The sequence below is a fragment of the Heterocephalus glaber genome, unplaced genomic scaffold (assembly GCF_053883595.1).
Source record: "Heterocephalus glaber isolate CG9 unplaced genomic scaffold, H.glaber_assembly_v1.0 deba00000331, whole genome shotgun sequence".
In the NCBI taxonomy this organism is placed as follows: Eukaryota; Metazoa; Chordata; class Mammalia; order Rodentia; family Bathyergidae; genus Heterocephalus; species Heterocephalus glaber.
The window spans coordinates 41,293,951-41,300,077 of NW_028258142.1; the positions used below are offsets into that span (position 1 = coordinate 41,293,951).

Below are 6,127 nucleotides of genomic sequence, written 5' to 3' on the forward strand. Positions count from 1 at the left end.
TAAAAACACGGGCAAGACAACAGTGAAGGAGAACTTAAAAAACACTCAAAGTGATGTGGAATTAGTGAAAAAGTACTATTTATAATAGAGTGTTTTAGAAAGAAAATAGTGGAAGGATGATACTGGATTCAGAGAAGTTAATATGAAACATTTTGTATGGAAATAGAATTTTTTCCATACTAGTACACTATATACAGTAAAAATAACTACCTGTAAAATGTCAAGATTCTGTAAATTATACATTTTTCTGACTATAGTTTATTTTTTCCTAATCCCCTTAGTGTTTAAGCACTTTTAATTCCATACAATCTTGTACGGCTTTAAAATATTCATTAAACATTCAACAAGTTTAATAATTGATTGGTGAAAAAAAAAAATAGCCATTTCTTCTCCCCCCAACCCCGCCGAGAGAGACTATTCATTTATTGTCAAGGCTTGGACTACAGCCCTTTAGACTAAAGCTTTGGACTCAAACTTATCTCAGGACCCCAACCTGGGCAAGGGTTTGCAGGAAGGAAGGGCGGAGCCATGAGGGGAAACAGATGGAGGAGGGGAGTGGTGATCCGGAGGAGAGGTGGTTGGACACCTCAATCAGGTTTCTGTGGGTCTCAGAAGTAGATGGACATAGTAAGGCCTTTTGTACCTGTTCTGAGGACTGGGCCCCACTCAGTGGGGACATCAAATGCTTGGAGGCGCTGGATTGTCTCCTCCAAAGACACCTTTGTGATCAGACATACGTTGGAGGAGCGAAGGAGTGGATGAATGGCTTTGGGTTCGTATTTCCTTCCCACCCCATGGAGGTTAAAATTCTGGTCTCCAAGACACAGCGCTTTCCAGTCTCCCTTGAAAGTTATGATATGACATGGTGAAGAGGTTCTACTGCTGTTACTCCATGACTGATCCTTGGAATCCTTCTCCACAACCTGGCTGGCAGCCTGGAGGGCAGCCGGGGTAGCATGGTAGTGTAGGTGGCTTGTCCTGGTACCTCCAAGCCCACTCCAGCTCTGTGCCTGCAGGTCAAGGGACAGAAGAGGGAGGGCTGGTCTCATTTGTCTTATGTGACAAATAACTTCTTAGAGCATAAATTTCATAAAGATGTAACAAAACATTTTAACTACATTACATACACAAGAGAAGGATTTGAATCGCCCAGTCTGATTGATCTATTTGTCTTAGTACAACTGAGTAGAGTCAATTATGATTGAGCACACTAATGTACATCAAGACACAAGGGCATTTGATATTTAATTTACTTAGTGGCCATTTCTGCCTGTTAAACATTTTACTACTTATTTCATAAGCACTGGTCTGTGGACGAATTCCTAAAGAAGGAGATATTGGAGTAGAACTTGGTTCATCATAAGTCTGAATATGCCTGAAAAAGCCACAGCTTTCATGTACTGGTCAGTTCTCCCAGCTGTATAGCACACTAATCCCTTCTCAAGCTAGCAGTATAGATACTCTGTCCTTTGTGTCATTGGATGCCATCTTCCTACATATATAGTTTCAAGGACACACCTGTCTAAAATGATCCATAGCAACAAAGCTAAACACAATTATTGCTTTCCAACTGGGAGGCAATTCAAAGCCATCTCTGGTTAGTATATCCACAGAGAATATCACAGGCTCCTTTAAATGCTGTTTGTCTGGGAATTCACCATCTCCATATGTTCTATATTTCTTTGCTAATTCTATCATAATCCCACCCAGATGTTACCAGATCATTTATAAGCCGTGGACTACACAGGGAATTTAGGTACCAATGCAGCACCTTTTATGTAGTAGAGAGAAAAATTAGAACACATGCAAACACACAAACACTGATAATAATAACTGGGCATGAATAAAAGCAACAGCCTTCATTTCTATTGCATATCACATCACCTGTGCTGATAGGTCCCCTTTATTTTTAATAAGCCATATTCTATAATTATAGACCTTTATCCAAAACCCTAGTTGGCCAGATCTTTGTATAATGATGTCAGACAAACTTCAGGTTGTCAGGAATTTATGCTCTCTCTGTTCTTGCCTATACAGTGTGGTGGTAGAATACTGGTAACTTTTATCATTGATCATGGCTATATAAGAATCTGAACAGGAGAGTCTCTAAGTCCCAAAATGTACCTATTACCAAAATTTACTCCTAAGATTTCTGCAGAATACTATAGCACCTTTGTTCACCTTTTTGTATAAAAAAATAAAGTTTTTAGATGACTAACATGCAGATGCAGTTTCTAACTTAATGAAACACATACCTTTTCTTCTGAATTGAGTTACCCTTCCTTGGCCTTTTGTCGCTTCAGAGCATAAGAAAGAAAAGATTTTGAGAGTTATCCTTTAAGAATAATCATCCATCCAACAGCTCTAAACCAAGGTCTCAAGATTCAAGTATTGATACAAGAAAATAGTATAGATGACACCTTTGGAAGAGAAGCTCACTGTGAAAGACTAGGTATTTCGATTTAGATAATGATGTTTCAGTTCTAGAACACACATTATTGCCAATTCTAATGTTCAGCTTTCTTGTCACCTTTTCAAAAGAATTCCACTTTTATTTCACTACATGACCCTCATGGAAGAAAGCATTGTTTCAAGTTCTTTTACAGGTATGGTCATCCAATATGTTTGCCAATATTTGGTGTCAGGGTGAGCATGTGACCTGATAAGAATTTCTGCCAAAGAGTTTTTAAGAAAAACGCACACAGAAAAGGAGAGAGAGGGAGGGAGGGAAAAGGAGAGGGACAGGGAGAGAGGGAGAGGAAAAGACAGATGACAGCTACTTTTGTTAGATGTTGTTACCATGGAATGTATGATGTCACTTGTGCAATCCTTTGAAACTTAAAAGGAGATAGGAATTTCACTTAGAGGAAATGATTGAGAGGGAACAGACCTCCAAGAAAATTGTGCTGCTTTCCTGGGCAAGCACCCAAAGTCTGGAAAACTCAGACCCTTCAAGAGAAAACTGACTCCTCTGGAGAGTTGTGAAATGTTCAACAGAGGTTAATTTCTTTAACTGAGAATTAAAGAGAAGTCGATGAAGGACAAATCTGGCAAGAACAAGAGATTTAAGTATCAGGGAGAGAATATACAAAGCATGAAAACAGCATGCCACATTAGGAGGAAATTTTTAGTGATTATTTGGGCAGAGGCACATGAAACTAGAAAAAATGATCAAGGCCTGATCCTGGTAGGCATTTTATAAGTTGCTTTGAGGAGTAGGAAATTCAAAAAGAACTGATAGGGAACAATTGAAAATGCCTCGAAGTCACACATTTATATTCAGTCCTATTAAGAATTTGGATAGGAAATTATAGATTTAGAAAGAAAGGAAAATCATCAACAGGAAGTTACCATAATAAAATGGGTGAAAGGGGTGAGGAGCTAACTAAAAACATTGGTTTCGTTTCATTTACTGAGCCTTGCCTTTCAGAAAATCTATTTCTTGCAGCTGGCCCAAAGTGGATTTGAAACATTGCTTCATGTACCAATGTCCATAGCAAGTCTTCATAAAAGCTTCACAAACATTTTATGACTTCAGGCAAGGACCACTAACAAATCTAACTTTTGGTACCCTTTCCCTGTTCTTAAAGAACAATCTCAGTTGTTTTTATGCTGTTTTCATCACTCCTAAATTACATTGAAAACTTCTGCCAAAGCATAAAATCATCATTTAAAGAAATTCATCTGGCCCATCTGTTGGCAAAGTGCTACCTTCCCTGAAGACTGCTAACACAGTTTTCTCCTTCTCCAGCAGTCAATGTTGCCTCTAAGTTCCCCAATGGAGTCTTTGAGAAATTTTCAAATTCTTCCCCAACCTTTACAATTTTGCTCTATAAGCACACAGAAAAAATTTAGGTTTTGTGGATGGAAATGACTTCTCATCTCATCAATATTTCCCTCAAGTTAGAGATAATTTAATCTTTTATACTCTCAAAGTATTCATCATATCTTCCTCCAAATCTGGCATAAAATTTATTCTCTGCATAGATTAATCTAACTGGTATTGATGAGAAGTAACACATTAGACTCAGGCAAGAGGAATCCCAGCTGTGGATCTCAGTTTTAGAGAGCACCTTTCTAACCCCCCTCTGGCATATGCCTTTGCACAGTAGGAGTTATCTATGCAGTTGAAAAAATGTTCTCAATTGGAGGCCTCATTCTTTTTCTGGATTGTGTTGCAGTTGTCTGGGGCCTCTGAATCTTCTGTCAAAAAGGACTGAGTAGGCCTCTTCATTAACTATCTGAGGATGTTTCCAGTGTACTCCCTTCTGGGTCTGAGGTGTGTCTAAAGGGCAGCTTTTAACCACAGGTGAGAGTGAAGTTTTATTTCAGGGTCTTTCCACACAGCTGTGTTCCTAGAACAGAGCACTGAAGAGTCAAAGAGTTCTCAATTTAAATTTGTCCTAGGATGTTTTGAAGGAATGTTTTTCAAAATAAGAGGATCAAGTATAATTTCATACTTTCATAGAATTATTAAAAAATTAAGTATTCAAACATAGGTTATGTGGTTCTCCATTTGTATTCTTGTTCTCAGATCCACACATGGAAGAGTCAATGATGTGTGATTTGATGGATTATAAAGAGCTTCCTTGTTTGGAGATATTCTTCTATAGCCAGTAGTTATGGCTGAAATTCCACTACCACCAGTTCTTTTCAAATGAAAATGAACCTGAGAGTATCAATTTTGTGGGATTGAAACTTCTAAGTTATTTCCAGATAGGAGCTTTAGAGAATAAATTTTAATATGCAGAGGATGGAAAATCTATGAAAACAGATATGACTGCATTGGTCTGAGAAAACACACAGGTAAACCAAAGAGAAGATGGCAGGTGAGGCATAAAATGTGCACAATTTAGTGCGGTAACAAGCTGCCATTTCCCAAAAGGTCACCAAGTTCAATTGCATCAGATCAACATCCTTGAACTTTGTAGCTCATGAGCATTTTCTGATATCTGGTGTAGACCTTGTTCAAGGGTTAATCCTTTTCTTGTATTCAAGGCAAAGTCAAACTGATGGGATAGTGGGCATTCTCCATGTCATTTCTGCCACTGGCAGGTTTCATGGTCTTAGTAAATCACCTTCCCTTAATTTCTTCTCTTATAGGGTATAGATAATATTTTCTGGTAAATTTCATTGACCTCTGTTTTGACTTCTGTTTATTTCATTTTCTTTGCTTCCATCTCCACTTTCTCCTCTTGCTCCAATTTATCCTCCTCTTCCTCCTTCTTATTCGTGAAACTCAGTAATGGATTGAAATTCTACAATGTGAAATGTCTTATATGCAACTACATGAAGAGGCTCTTAATGCCATGTGTGCATGTTTGCATGTGTGGGTGCATGAAAACGTGTGCCTTGGATTTCTAATCATGTTAAAGGCAGTTTGCAACAAGAAACATCACAAACCAAAGGGTTGATATTGCTGTAACTGCTGTAGTTTTACTCAAGAAAGGTCCACCACCCCCATTCCTGATGGAATAACACACAAACGGTATTAAAAAGTCAATCAAAAGCCAAGTCCCTGATTCTTCTCCCTGATAAGGGGAAGTTTGGATAGAACTTTGAGGAAATGTGTAGCTTCAGGACCACTGAGAAAGAGCGAGCAGACTTTTATGGTAGAATTCCTCTTTGAGTGGTTAAGAGATAAAAAATATTAGCCACAAGATGATATTTGAGGCTATCCCTTATCTAATTGAAAATAAAATCAGCTAATGCTCTAAATAATGCTTGAAATAATGATGAAATATTTATCCTGTGTACAATATAAGATTGCATATGTCGCAGTCTTACTATGTTTCAGGGTTGTATTAATTAAGGTATTATCTCCTTTTTATCCCACCACAATTTTCCAAGGGATAGATAAATTTTCTACTCTCATATAATGGTAAGATCTAGCAGGAAAATGGATTTCAAGAAAGAGCAACCTTGAAGTGGACCAAGGTAGTAGAATGAAAAATAATGCCCAAATGAGAGAATAAATGACTAGGGAAACTCTGCAGACAGATGTCAGGAAAGCAACCTACCAAAGGCAAATTTGGTTGTTTCACTTCCAAACATGAATCATATATTCAAGTGAAAGAAAGAAAAAAAAACAGGAAGTTCCTAATATATACCAAGACTAGTGGAACCA

The 6,127-nt window shown here is 37.9% G+C and overlaps 1 pseudogene; it reads right to left on the reverse strand.

Moving 5' to 3' along the window:
- Positions 1-475: 475 nt before the first annotated feature.
- Positions 476-958, reverse strand: LOC110344040 (glyoxalase domain-containing protein 5 pseudogene; annotated as a pseudogene).
- Positions 959-6,127: the final 5,169 nt, after the last annotated feature.